This window comes from Schistocerca cancellata, chromosome 9 (genome assembly GCF_023864275.1).
Source record: "Schistocerca cancellata isolate TAMUIC-IGC-003103 chromosome 9, iqSchCanc2.1, whole genome shotgun sequence".
Lineage (NCBI taxonomy): Eukaryota > Metazoa > Arthropoda > Insecta > Orthoptera > Acrididae > Schistocerca > Schistocerca cancellata.
Genome location: NC_064634.1, coordinates 306,546,585 through 306,562,234, shown reverse-complemented (window position 1 = coordinate 306,562,234; position 15,650 = coordinate 306,546,585). Strand labels below are relative to the sequence as shown.

The 15,650-nt window shown below is 43.1% G+C and overlaps 1 protein-coding gene across 1 annotated transcript in view; it reads left to right on the top strand.

Annotated features, from left to right (window-relative positions):
• Window positions 1-1,196: 1,196 nt before the first annotated feature.
• Window positions 1,197-15,650, top strand: part of LOC126101037 (prolactin-releasing peptide receptor-like) — a 990,136-nt gene continuing 975,682 nt past the window's right edge. Inside the window, exon 1 of the mRNA XM_049911700.1 lies at window positions 1,197-1,339. The gene's annotated coding sequence lies outside the window, so the exon portion shown is untranslated. The remainder of the gene's footprint in view (window positions 1,340-15,650) is intronic.

Sequence of the window (15,650 nt, the reverse complement as noted above, 5' to 3'; positions counted from 1 at the left end):
AACAGGAAAGGGAAGTAATGACAGTGGCACGTAAAGGGCCCTCCGATACTAAAATGTAGACATTCACAGCCGGAAATATGTCCATTATAATTATCCGGGCTGCTATGCCGTGGTCGGTAGATAAATTTTGTGTCAATTCCCAATGTTTCGTCTCCGACTGCGTGAGACAACTTCAAGGGGGTCCGTAGCTCGATGGAAGGTCCAACACACCACTGGCTCGCTACTCACTGCCGCTAAATTCCGTGTCCACGCGCTCTCGCGCCGCGGCGTGACGTCACGCGTTTTGAAAACGTCAGTGCAATTGGCCGCTGTCCGTCGTCGTCGATCGCCGTTGCCATCACCCAGTAGTGGACGGGTGGTACACATCTTCTTTAACACCGGCATCCTTATACCGTTTAATTTCACGCTCTCCTCTTTTCGATTGAAATTATTAGGGTGATTAGCGATTTTGATTGCCTCCCTGTAGAGCCTTTCGTAATATCCGCTTGTGGCCGTTAGTATATGCGTCTCCTCGAAACGAATATGGTGGATCCCTGGCTGGAAAGCATGCTCCGCAACAGCTGATCGTTCCGTTTCTCCTCTTCTACAATTTCCCTTGTGCTCTTCCGAACGTTTAGAAACAGTTCTTGCACTGATGTTTTCAAAACACGTGACGTCACGCCGCGGCGCGGGAGCGCACGGACACGAGATTTAGCGGCAGTCAGTAGCGAGCCAGTGGGTGTGTTGGACCTTCCATCGAGCTACGGACAACGTAGAAGATGTCTCCCGCAGTCGGAGACGAAACGTTGCGAACTGACACAGAATTCATCAACCGACCACGGCATAACAGCCCGGATAATTATAATGGACAAAGTGCCCTCCGCCACACACCGTTGGGTGGCTAGCGGAGTATAAATGTAGATGTAGATGTAGAAGTGAAGTTTCTGGGAAATCGTGTTATGAGACTTACAGTGTTCTCAACGTAAGTGCAAGACAGATGGTTTGAACTTCCGCACTGAGAAGTAGTGAGTGATTCCTTGTCACAGGCAGTCGGGGCTAGGTCGGGCCGTCGACGTACGCTAACTCGCTCCTACAGCGGCAGTACAGAGCCGCGCAGTAGTTTCCCGGGTGCCCGCACGCGGCGGCAGCGGCGCTGCTGTGGGCGCGTCGGCGTCGCGACGGCAGCGGCGTCTCGGCCGGAGTAGTGCGGCCGGCGGCTGTGCGGATCGCGCAACAACGCAGCCGCCTCCTGCTGGCGCCGACCACCACAGCGAGGAGCACGACAGCGGCGGCGGCGTCACGTCCCAGCTGAAGCAGCGGGCGCCGCTGTCACGACGCCCCGTCACAGCCGCACCAACAGGTAGGGACGAGAGCGCCACTGCCCACTGTGGATTACACCAGTTATTGTAATGGCCTGATTAGACGCAAGTCTGGAAGCGCAAGCCCGGCTCACAAAAAAATAATTCTTTGGTTTTTCGATTAGCTTTGGAGTGTGGCTCAAATGGTTCAAATGGCTCTAAGCACTATGGGAATTAACATCTGTGGTCATCAGTCCCCTACAACTTAGAATACACATCCATGCCCGAGGCATGATTCGAACCTGCGACCGTAGCAGGCATGCGGTTCCGGACTGAGCGCCTAGAACCGCTAGACCACCGCGGCCGGCATTTGGAGTGTAACCGGGAAGAAATTCTTTTCGTTTCAGGTTGGTATTATTGAGTAGTCATCAGCCAGCAACATGTGCTTTAAGAGAACGAATATTTGTACTTAATAACTTCCTTCGGTGCGAAGTTCATTGTTAAACATCTATATTTATATTTACGTCGCTCTTACGCAACCTTCCACCATGAAGAGGGCAGTATAATAAGCATCTAGTCTACTCAGTGTGACCTGACAGGCCAGCCGGGGTGGCCGAGCGGTTCTAGGCGCTAGAGTCTGGAACCGCGCGACCGCTACGGTCGCAGGTTCGAATCCTGCCTTGGGCATGGATGTGTGTGATATCCTTAGGTTAGTTAGGTTTAAGTAGTTCTAAGTTCTAAGGGACTGATGACGTCAGATGTTAAGTCCCATAGTGCTCAGAGCCATTTGAACCATTTTTTGACCTGACAGTTTCTTATTTACAAATACTCGTGAAGTTTCGTTATAATCTACTAGACCGAACGCAATGTTACTTTCAGCACGATTGGTGACAGAATCTTCATACGGGAACAAACTTTGAGAAAGAGATTTACTGTTTGTTATAACCACCTGCCCCAAGGTAGTTATAACTAACAGCAAAACCCTTTCTCATAGAGTATGTACAACACTCGGTACTCATTCTTTGACTGGTATGAGTAACAGTGACGTGTGGTCGCCTCACACAACAGACTAACGTGAGACGAAGCAGGAACACTGTGTCGCATATTTAACAAAATTTGTCTAAAGTTGGCCAAGAGACAATGAAAAGAACGGATACTTATTAAATTGCCCCTTGCAGTCTGCAAGTACGCGAAACCGTAAACAAATGTAGTCATCTAACAATGGGTTTAGCTCGAAGATAGCTGTGGCGAATGAGAATTTTGTTTGCAATGTACATGTAAGTGAATGTTGATTTCTCAATAATATCCTATCTTCACTCAAGGTGTAAAATACTTCCAACTTGCTGATGCGCAAAATAAAAATTACGAATATTCTGAAGACTGATATGTAGTTAACTTGACGAAAATATATTGTGACAAATATTCACAGCTTTGCATCAAACAATTAAACTGGATCCCGCAGTTCGCTGTATCTGGTCAAACAAGACAGCAATGCTTTGTGGAAGTAGCCTCGTTCGCACCTAAATTATTTAGCCAATCGTTGACACTATTATGATATTTGGTGTAAGTAATTAGGCATATATGAGTGCCTAGTTACAGAGCAGCCTCCATTGATCTGGTTCGCTCACTTCTCCTCCCTCGAAGTTCATTCCTTTCTATTCGAGAGATTTCTTCGTCGTTATTTATTCTTATAATTTTGTAATTTCAATTTTTTTCAATAAGCATCAACCTCATTTCGTAGACTTTCGATGTCCAACTGTTTTTATAACGAAATGACGCTTATCTCACTACTTCCTATTGCAGTGAGCTTTGAAGTCGCGCCGGCCGGTGTGGCCGAGCGGTTCTAGGCGCTTCAGTCTGGAACCGAGCGACCGCTACGGTCGCAGGTTCGAATCCTGCCTCGGGCATGGATGTGTGTGATGTCCTTAGGTTAGTTAGGTTTAAGTAGTTCTAAGTTCTAGGGGACTGAAGACCACAGATGTTAAGTTCCATAGTGCTCAGAGCCATTTGAGCCATTTGAGGTCGCTATGTAACAGCTCTTAGCACGTGATTCTTTCCCATTTCCTACCACTGTAGTTATACAAAACGTCATCTTGTTGACATTTCTCCTTTTTCTCAAGTTCGTAGCTACATTTCCCTCTCTTTTTCGAACTTGGAAAAGATCTCATTTCTTCGCAATAGTTGAGGAAAAAATATCAGGTCATAGTGCAAACAGCATTCTCGCAATGGATCACATCACAGTTGTTGTGTGCTAAATAACATTTCAAGCAGCTCTGAGACCATGATTAATCTGCACTAAACAGTCTAACGTGTTAAGACTGTAATTACGTCAGCGGCAGGACCAGTGCATACGATGACAGTTCTCACGCAGCGGCGAGTAAACCCGTTCATCGCAGACACGTTTTGGAACACATTTATTTATATAACCTTTTTTAGCATGTAACGTCAAAAGCTTGCTCTCAATATATCGTTCACATTAGAAAATCTTATTTAACGCAGTTTCGAAATAAATATTTCCCTTGAAGATAATTAATGAGGCAAGCAATGCACCACGGTACCGAGGAGCCCACGGCTATTCCTTAATTAAAAGTGTACTTTTTTGAATCAGCTGCAGCAGTTCAAGCAATTCGACGGTGTACTGCATTTCTATCCTTTTATGTCTAAGGAATTTTGTCAAATGATATCGGTAGGTCTCAGTGGCGGGGGAATTTTATATAGCCTACAATGTTTCTACTATCGTTTATCCTACTTCTTCGTACATTTGCCCCATAGTGGAGCGGATCAAGTTCCGTTTTGGAAAGGTACGTGTTTTCCTGGCGACTTCGTTGCCCTAATAATCATACAGACTGGAATGTTCTTTGGCATCGCTTTCGGCCTAATTAATATCGGATACATCTATACTTTGCAAGCCACATTACGATGTATGGAGGAATGTGCTTCGGGTCGAGTATCATTTTCCATCTCTTCTGTGTCAATCACAAGTAATGCGCAGAAAGAATGACTATTCGGTTAAGACTGAATTTTCCTGATTTTACTTTCATAGTCACTTCCGGAGATGTATATACGTGGCAGTAACAAGTTGCCTGACTCTTCTTGGACCATATTCTCTCGGAATGTTTTCTTAGTAAACCCGACTTGCAGCGGGTGACAGCTCCGTTACGCTTGCTGGCTTACTAAATGACCCTGTGGCGAGACGTACCACTCTTCTCTGCATTATCTATGTGTTTTGTATCAATTCTACCAGCTCTGTGTGCCAGATCGACGATAAACGTTCAAGATTCGGTCGAACGGCGATTCTGTAAGCCATCTCATTCCATGGCGAATAACATTACCTTCGATTTCTAACAGACCATCCATGGCATCTGTCTTCCGACAAGTAGTTTTATGTGGTGTTTCATTCAATTTACGTTGCTCTACACGCATTCACCCACAGATCTTACTGTTGCTACTGTTTTAAATATTCCATCACCTACAGTGTTATCTAATAATGAAGGTTCTTTCTACCTATGTACGAGAAATACGCTGCGTTTATCTCTGACGTGGGACAACTTCCAGTGCCTACATATCATAACAATTATTTGCTTGTCTTCATGCTGTTGCTACATTTTCCTGGCGTTTAGACCTTCTCATATGCGGAAGCATTATCCACTCACAGCCTTACGGAACCTTCGATATGATCGAATCGTACAGTTTGTTTGTACCGCAGACAGTAATGTCCGAAAATACCTTTACATTTTATAACTTTACTATGTTAAGAATGATATGTTGAGTTTCTTATCGTAAGAAGTCCTGAACTCAGTGATAATACTTGTTTGATATTCCAATAGCTCGTATTCAGTAGCTGACAACGATCAGCTGCATCGAACGACTTCATGTTAAACTCGATGATACTTCCTCTGAATATTCTATATTGCAGTTGCGGTGGGCTCGTAATCATTCAGTTTTTCATGGTTTCGGTTGAAGTAAAAGAAGTATTTTTAAAATTCTGTTATAGTCACTTCTGGAACTGATTCATCTCTTGCTAATTTTTCTTTCCTTTTCAGTTCACTATTGGCATTTTAACGAGAGCAATAACTTCGTTTGGATTTTGTTGGTTTAGTGCTACCTTTATGACCATTATTCAATGTTTTAGTTTACCAAATTTTAAATATTTTGGTCAATGACATCTTCTTTCTAGCAACTCTCAAATGGGCACTAAGCAGCTGTCATTTCCTTCTTTCATATGAACGTATGACTATAATGGTCAATCTGAATTTCAGTGCCTTCTCGACAACTAACCTGCGACGTATTGGTGTGGAGTTCGACTGAGGATGGGAGTATGATCTAACGGAACTTCCATTGGTTTCATAGATAAACTCAGAGAATCACATTCAAAATGATGTAGGGGTAAAATTAAAAAAAAAATCGAAAACATTGCATCTCATTGTGAATACAAGCCATTACTAATCAGCAACAGTAATATTAACGGAATATTTAGTAAGAGAGTTCTCGGTAGCGTTTGGTTACCCTGCTGTCACATTTATCCAAGTTAATAACAAAAGTTAGTCGAGCTGTCTCCCTCATTAGTTGAGTGGTCAACGCTGAATGACTGCCCTGGAGTTCGCGTCTAGGCACTGCCACAGGTTTGGTGGGAGGATTGGAATGCGGTGCACTCACTCCCGCGATGCCGACTGAGGAGCAACTTGGTTCGGCTCCAGGTCAAGAAAACTGGACTGAGAACGGGCGGGTACTGACCCGCGACCCTCCAAACCGCATCCAGTGACGCCACTGGCGGAAGATGACTCGGCGGTCGATCAGCATCCATGGGCCCGCCAGAGCCTGTCGATGAAGTTAATTAAGATGGTAAAGGGGACAGTATTTAAAATCCCACACCAAGAGATTGGGGACATAATTTTAGGGCTTTTCATTTTCATCATCAAGGATATTTCTTTGATGTGTACAAACATTTGGTTATGCAGACAACAACAGCTTATGACTATTAGTCAACATTTATCATGCGAAGACTGAGGGTGACCGTAAAACAGAATGATTTTATACTCTCTACAAAATATTTAGATATTACTGAATGTTCAGCATGGTGCTTCTGAAACGATAAAATGGATTTGATTTAAAAGTTTTTGAGGCATTCTACGTTACAATCGCTATAATGAGTGGTGACTGCTTTCGAATATTCACTGGTCACTAGATAAAAAATACGTACTGACAAGCGAAATCAGTCACTGTGAACCACTGAATGTGTGTACATGCTTTCAGTATATTGAAGAGTTGATACTATGAACTGGTGACTTACCTGCTATGTAACAGCTACCGTGTGGGGAAGTAAGCAAAGAAGTTTTGGTTAACTTCGCAGATTTGCAGTTGTGTTGAGATAAGAAAAAAAGGATTTTGTAGCAGGAGTCTGTTATTATATATATAAAAATAATCTGTGCATGTAATCTCGTGAAAAGTGATAAAACTATCGATTTTTCGGCTACTTTTGTAGATTGCTATCCTCAGGCATGATGGAAGCTGCCTGGAATAGTAGTCAAAACGTCATGGTTTTACCACACCGAGACGCGGTCTTTCAGAAAGAAAAATTTTATTGAAGTATTTGCGTTAAGGCCTTGAAAGAGGCTGAAAGGATGTCAGAGAATTACTGAACAATTGCTATGGTAGTAAGTGCTGTGCTTCAGAGTCAAAAGGATTAGCCTTAACGTGGACAAGCTTCGTTTTAAGCTTCTTTGATAGGTCACTCAGTATGGTCCTCGTCGATGCATGCAGTATCATGCTTGACACGTAGTGTACAATTAACGATGAAATAAAATAATTAACAAATTTATTCGCCATCTGAAAACTGTGTGCATGGAACAGAGAATGAATGAATAAGCTTCATATAATTAAGACCATATCTGTACTGGGAACGAAAACAAAACAATAACCAAAATACAGGTAGTCGTTTCGAATGGTATCATCTACGCAAATCTGTGAAATGAAAATCTGGTACTCGGTAACATTCTGTCTGCTTCCCTAACTGAGCGGTCAGTGCAGCTCACTGCCTTTCAGAGGACCCAGGTTCGATTCCAGTTACTTGTGAGATATTATTGTGGTAGGAAGACTGAGACGTGGTTCATTCTGCCTCGTGATTGCAGTTGAGATGTTACTTCACCGGGTAGTAGCAGCTCCAGTTCGCGAAAATTGGCAACGACCACAAGGGCGGTTTGCTGATCCCACGCCCCCCTCCCCCCCCCCCCCCCCATTCAAGGTCCATTGCCACCATGGGCTGAGAAAGACAGTTTACTCGGTAGTATTCAATATCACCTTGCTCCATTCTGTAATTTTCAAGTGCTTGAATTCTACTTGGCATTCTGATCACAAGCTGGTCGTGATGCTGCACCCCATGTCTGTTTCATTCTTCGACGAAGGCCTCCTGTGGTCATCCAATGTGTGAAGAGGATGCTTGTAGTTACGCACTGAAAGTTCCAACTCCTGGAGGCGAGCTGTACTGGTACTGGTGCGTTATCGTCTTGAATGAACAATCCTCTGCCGATATGTTGGTTAAATTCGTTCGAGATCCGTACAGGATACTGGCCAAAACATGACTGACCAAACTCCCTACTGCGGCCATACGACTGCATCCGTGATATATGCACTTCGCCTGCCCGCGCCTACGCTCTTCAACGACGTTCATTTGGCATCAGTCACATCCTGCACTTGCTGGTGAAGGGAGCCCAGTGCCACTGATCAAAGTCCTTTCCAGGTGTTAACTGGTCGACCCACTTTGTGCTCCACGGTTCTGAGGTGTTCTAACAGTGGTTCGTGATAGACGAAGCCAAATTGATCGTGTCGAGGCGATTGGGTTCCGTCTTTCTTCATACAACCCATGTAGCTCTCTTGATAAAGAGGTGAAATACACAGAAGAGGAAGAAACTTCAAAGACTGGGAGGGTATGTTATCTCGGCAATTACAAAATCGAATCAGATTTACAAAGAACTTGGCTGTATGAGCCCACTTATAAGTATAAAGCTGGATCTGTGAACTGATTCAGCTGAGAAGGGTGTTATCAACCCGTGGCATTCTCTCCCGAGGCATATCGTTCCACAACTGTGCTAGCTGTTTTTTGATATACCGAATGGTGGCACAGTGCTGATGTCCAAGCTGGTCCAGCACATGTTCTATCGGGAACGGAATTAAGGATCATGGTGCCCAATTCGGCGTCGTCATGAGATGTACCACGTGTGGATGAAGATTGTCCTGCTGGAAACTGGCACTGCGATACTGTTGCTACAGACGCAACACATGAGGCTGCAGGATGTAATTGACATATCGTTGTGGTGTCACCTATCCCTCAGCTACAACTAACAGTGACTAGAAGTCATACCCGATGGCTACTCACGCAAAGATTCCAGAAGTAACACCGCTTTGCTCTGATGGTCGCCACCGTACTCGCTCACGATCGTCAACCAAGATAGTCCACAAGCACGTTTCATTTCCAAACACAACGTATCGCCATTCTTCTGTAATCCACTTTTCCCAATCTCTGGGACCACTCAAAACTCAGCCGTTTTTGTTGTGGAGTTAACAGTAGCCCACACGTGCGACGATAACTTCCTAGTCCGGCTGCTTCTATTTTCTGACCAATGCAGCGGGCTGATAGAATGTTCCTGGAAGTCTACTGCTTTTTCTCGAATGGCAAGCACACATGTGCCTGATGTACAGTATGGCAATCATCCCTTATTAGGTTATGTGTCATAGACTGGAAACTTAAAACGACGGGTATACGTGCCCTCACATTCCCAGCAGTCCTACACAGGGCCACTGTCACATCCGAAGATCCTATAAATATCGATATTCCTCGATCCAACCAGTTGTAGGCCATCCTGCCTAAGGAAACAACGCCACGACTTCCACGTTCACTGTTGTAGACACAGCGGACTCTAAGGAACTGCAAGGGAACTGCACAGTGAATATAGGTTTACTCCATTACATAGGTGGCAGTATGTAGCGACCCTCTTTAGCATAATGTATTGAGAAACAGGATTTCCATTCGAAAACCTAACACTATATACATCATGATAGCTGGGCAAAACTTTTTCTGAACTGTTTTTATAATCAACAAATGAGTTTGGAAAATATTTTAGATAGGACAGTTTTCCCGCTTTAATTGTTATTAATTCACCGCGATAGCGATTTCGGTTTATAACACCATTTTCAAGTGCTAACTCACTGTGAAGTACGTCAACGTGTGACACAGCAAGGTGGAGCCATGCTGCGTACTCTTTATAAAGACTCCTATTATTACTAGGCTAATTACTATTTAGCTCTACAGGGCCTTTATACTGAAATGGTTCTCCACACCACCTAGTATTGACTTCTATGTGTGTGAGTAACTGTTTGTTCACTGTTGTGGGTAAATACATACAGCGTACACAGGGCGGTGTGTGAAACTGATAGCGATTACACTCTTCCGCTGTTGTAGAAATCTGCTCCAGATGCTGCAGATACCGTGTTGAGCTGAAAGTGGTAACCAAAGTACGGAGAAATATTCTTCGGGGCTCTGTTGCATAGCTATCAGATTGCTTTCAGTTCTGAGAAATGTCCAGTTACTATTGTGGATTTGAATGATCCATGAAATGACTTCTTTTCCGAAGAAAACATCGAACTATTTCACTAGAACTGAACGCTCCCGTCGGAACTGTTATCAGCTGTGGGATATTAGTAGATCACAATAGCAGTATATCGCTGGGTGCATAATAAGACGTACCTTCTTGAAATGAACAATATTTTTATTGTTCTATTAAATGATTTCCTTCCATATGCACTTATATTTTACAATATGAATCACAAACTCGCAATGGCGTCGATTTTTACATCTGAAGAATGGCTCTCCTCTCCTCAAAAATTACTCTTAACAAGAACAAAACAAAAAACTATATCCTAAGAATAATTATGTGAGCGCTGACCGCCACAAAGTAATAAACAATATCTTTGTCTCTCTCTCGCACTGTCACAGCAAGTTACGCTGCATGATACATCATATCTTGTACCACTGCCGACATCAATACGATACATTTTTCTTGTGCTTGATCCCATTTTGCGGAGCATGCATATGACCAGTTACACAAAGCAGCAATTTACACAAGCGATTATTCACGATAAAGTTTCTCAATTATTGATAACAATATTATAGTTAATTTACCAGTACAAACATTTTATTTGAAGCAGAACCCATATATTTTCTCTTTGTCCTGGTAATACAGGTGATAGGTATACGAACGTGCTCTTTTGCTTGTTGTAAGTATCTGCTGTCTGATTGTGCTCTCTTTCATGCTATTAAATAATATATAATATCCAACACTGATTTTTTAAATCATAGCCTGGTTTACAACTAAGTGAGTAGAACAATACTTCAGCATGTCCTTGTTTAGCAAACAAAATGTGAACACCTCTGTGTTGTTAGCATCGAGCCAACTTGATAACATCTCCCGGTAGCTATCAATCAAAATGTACAGTAGCTAAACTGTCAACTACTCTGTGCCGCTATTGACCTCCCAGAAATACTGTCACTACGTGTAGCCAATAATACGAATTGAACCCTGAGTAAGTACAGTGACAATCTATCTAAAATAGACGTTATATTTCTTGACAAACGTAACTTGATGTGGAAGGACCATTGTTGTTCCCATTCAGGCAACCGACTTGTAGTGTCGCGCTGACCCATGGTACATGAACTGCTAACAGTATTACCTGCAGTCCGCTCCCGGTAGCTTGAAACATCCCCTTAGAACAATTGTACACGACTGTGCTTAAACTGACACAGAATATTTTTTAGCGCAACGCAATCTGACTTGCAATACAGCGAGCGCCACTTCTGCCAGCTAAATAAAAGATTCAAACTACGGAAGGCACTAACTACTGATAGGCATAGTTAGCAAATGAAAGATTTTAATAGAGAACAAACAATGTATTTACCTTAATAGTCATAATATATATAGCAGTTCATGCACAAATTTCAAATCTCCGCCATTTCTCTCCCCACATCCACCACTGCTGGCGGCTCACCTCCAACTGCGCAACGCTATGCGCTGTTAACATCCAGCTGCCCAACACTACAATGGCAGACAACAATGCAAACTAGCCACAGACTGCACACAGCACAGCCAGTGATTTTCATAGAGAGAGCGCTACGTGGCGGCGGCGTTACCAATATAAGAACCTAAACAGCCTACTTACAAGCTGAGTGGTCAGCGCAACAGAATGTCAGTCATAAGGGCCCTGGTTCAATTCCGGGCTGGGTCGCAGATTTTCTCCGCTCAGGGACTGGGTGTTGTGTTGTCCTAATCATCATTATTTCATCCAAATCGACGCGCAAGCCACCGAAGTGCCGCCAAGTCGAAAGACTTGCATCCGGCGAAAGATCTACCCGACGGGAGGCCCTAGTCACACGACATTTACGTTTAGTATTAACTGCAAGCTGAGCGTCACTATTTTACTCATGTCAAATGCAGGAAGATCACAACTTATACAGAACAGCCTACGCCATTCGATAAAATGATTACTGAGCAGCAGAAGGACTGCTACTGAGGGAATATCTTGGTCAGTTAACTTACAAGCGCTTCGTTCCTTTTACGAGTTATCCATGTTTAAATATTCCACGAAACTTTGTCATTTATACAAAAGAACGTAAAATGTGGTAATTCCTACAGAATCCATGTCATCTGCGACATAATTCATATCGTGCGCCCGCTAGGTGTTGCACTTGACTCATTCGGTAAATACTCTTAAATAGCCAGATGGAATGGTCTGTAATACTGTACCAGCTCTGTTACCTTTTGCGCAATATCCTGAAACTGGGGCTGAGGTCTGCGACACGTGCTGGATACCGAAATGTGGGTACTATTCGGTGGGGTGACGAAAGAAGATTTCACTATTAACAAGGCGTTTGTATTAGAGCCTAATGTCACAATTAGTGATATCGAAACATCGCAGACAAAGTTTTTCAAGTAGTTGGCAGAACGTTTATCCTTCCTTTATACTACTTTAGTGTGAAGCTCCCCGAAATATTTTGCTTTAGCTGCAGTTAAACGTCATCTCTCCTCATACGGCATACCTTTATCAAGTATCAACGCAATGAATAGCATATTTCGTAACGGAGTTACTCACTTTCGTGTTCCACGCAAAAACAGGAAGTAAAGGCCGCGTTCGTGGAAGGGTTGCTAGCTCGTTACTATGCAGTGCAGCTCGACTAGGAGGTTGGTGGTTCGAATCCTACTGGTAGATATGGCGCCGAAAGAAATTTTCAGTCAGTATTTGGCCAGCAGAAAGAGTAGAGGTAGGGGTGACGGCTTACTGATCGCCTTACTTTGCGCCGATATCGTGAATTTCAAACCTGTCAGCACTATCTTTATGAAGGGCAGAGATTTCAAGACTTTTCTAGGTCCGATCGGAAGTGAAATTAAAACTATAGTGTGAATCCGATGAATCATTGCGCAGATGTGATGCCCAGTGTCTCTAGTATGCCCGTCGATCGCGCCACGTCGCACATTTCAGTTCTGAGCGCACTATGAGCGCGTAGAGATGCCTAGAAAATAGTGTCTCCCGCCAAGTGTAATGTCCTTGCTGTCACTCGATGTCTTCATGTTGTGGATTACCGTCTAATTTCATACAGTCGTCATAACGAAAGTCTCATGCGTGACAGCGAAGACCATCGTCACGACACTGCTCGACCAGACACTGCAGCTGCGACAAAGACACTCCTACAGCGTTTCAGTGGGAAGTGTTTGGTGAACTGCCATACAGCGCGGACTTGGCTACCCGTGATTTTCATCTCTTTGCACTCATGAACTCTGGGTATGAGGACAGGTAGCGAGGTGCAGCCCAGCGCGGAAAATTGCCGGATAGCACGGGCGGCTAGCTTTCATGAGGAGGGTATTGGAAAGTTGGTACAACGCTACGACAAACGTCTCAGTCGGGGCCGTGAAAGTAGCTGGAGAATGTAGCTAAATATTGTAAATAAAACATTTCTGTTTTTCACTTTTGTTTCTATTTCACGCTAAGTGCATGACAGTGAGTTCTTCCAACCGCCTTGATACAGTTTCTCTACCGTACCACTCTCGAACAGCGTGCAGGAAGAACGAATACTTACATGTTTCCGTACGAGTTCGGAATTCTCTTATTTCATTATGAGGACCATTTCTTTGTATGTAAGTGAGCGTTATAAAATATTTGCATGTTCAGAATTAAGTTGGTGAATGAAATGTCGTGGAAATATCCCGCTGCAACGAAAAACACCCCTTTTTAGTGGTTACCACCCCTACTCACCTATCATATCTGTGACGCTCCCTCCCCTATTTCGCTATAACACAAAACGAGGTGTCCTTCTTTAAAGTTTTACGATGTTTTCCGTCAATTCTGTCTGTTAAGGGTCCCATAGCACGCAGAAGATTACCCACAAGCGTAATCTAGGTAGTAGATTTATAGTGTCTTCTAAGTATTTGATTCGCCTTCCCTGTAACATCGTTCCAGTTTAAATTGTTCGTAATTGTAATTCCTTGGTGAAATTGACAGCATTTACATTTGTCTGATTTATCGTGTAACCGAAATTCAACGAATTCCCTTTAGTATACTCATGCGGATGGCGTCAAACTTTTTCTTGTTTAGTGTCAGTTATCGCACCATACAGGTATCTCGTTTGAATCACTTAGTAATTTATTTTGATCACTTAATGACTTCATTAGGCGGTAAACGGCAACACCATGAGCAAACAATGCAATATGGTGGTTCAGCTTGTCTCCGAGTTCATTTACATGGATTAGGAACAGCGAAGGACCAGTAACACTTCCTTGGGGAACGCCAGATATCAGTCGATGATTTTCTGACAGTTACTAGGAACTGTGACTTTCCTGACAGAAAGTTACGAATCCCGTCATAGTACTGAAAAGGCAAGCAACTGGATCAGAAGTCGCTTGTGAGGAACGTTATCAAAAGCTTTGTGTGAATCTAGAAATAAGGAAGCAATTTGAATGTCCTGCTAATAGCAATAATGTCGTGTGAATAAAGAGCTAGTTGTGTTTCGTAAGAACAATTTTTTCTGAATTCGTGATATGTGTCAACAGATCGCTACCTTCGAGGTAATTCATTAATGTTCGAAAACAATATATGATCCAAAATCCTACTGCAAACTGACGTCAGCGATACGGGACTGGAATTCAACGAGTACTTTCATTCCTTTGCTTGTGCATTACTGCGACCACCTGTGAAACTTTCCAGTCCTTCGGTAAGGATCTTCCGTAGTGCGAACTATGGAGCTATTACATGAGTGTACTCTGAAAGGAACCGAACTGGTTTACAGCCTGTGCTGAAAGACTTACCTTTTTAAATGACTAACTAGTATTTGAAGCTGCTGATGTTGAATCGTCCGTCGGATGGGGATGTTAAGCCTGGCGGTGATCTTCTGTCTGTCTGAGAGGAGTAAGCTAAATGCCGATACCAGATTTCACCCTCTCTCTCTTCTCTCGCCGTTCAACATTAAAGATGAGGGTACACTGCACATACACCCATTAGTCACAGACAATCTAAAGAGAAACAAGACAAAACACTCTCAGAAACGGACAAATGTACCCATGAGGAGAAAACCGTCTCCAAACAGGTAGCAACAGACAACGTTGACCTACGACTTTTGCTTTCCTCATTACAGTAAGTAAAGCTGTTTAATTTTTCTTATCTCTCCCTTACGCTGAAAGCAATATAATTAGTTAACAGACCATAGGAAAGAGTGACTAAATTTTTCCAATCGGGTTCAATGAGGGCAAAGCTATCACTTTTTTAATAAATTGCATTTTCGTTTTGATGCCTGTCGAATAGTAGCTGTAGTCAGGAGATTTTAGGGCTGTTATATCTGTCACAAGTGGCTTAAGGAAATAAAACATTTCGTCTCGTGGACGTAGTACTTCGAATGTAACATGCCTCTTTGCTGATCGGGAACAGAATATTGCCGACAGAACTGCATTTCAATAAACCATTTTACGTATTAACTTATTTCGCCCCTTCTCTCTACAATGAACATCGACTAAAATAATTAGTAACAATTAGGTACGCAGAAACTACGCTTAGTAAAAAAAAATTAAGTTACTTCGTGCAAACTGGTTTATTCACACAAATGCGTTTCAGTTTCGGGAACCCACGTTCGGACTAAATGTTCAAATCGAGTAGTCACAGTTGTTAAAATTGTTTGTGATGATTTGCCTTGACAACCCTGCACCGCCTCCGCGGACCACCATACATAACAGGTGGGACGGTTCATGAATGCAAATCAATATAAATAAGCTGATAATGCGAAGTTGAGGTTTGTTAGTCGAAACAAGCAGTATTTACAATTGTTGCCGAATAACTGGAGGT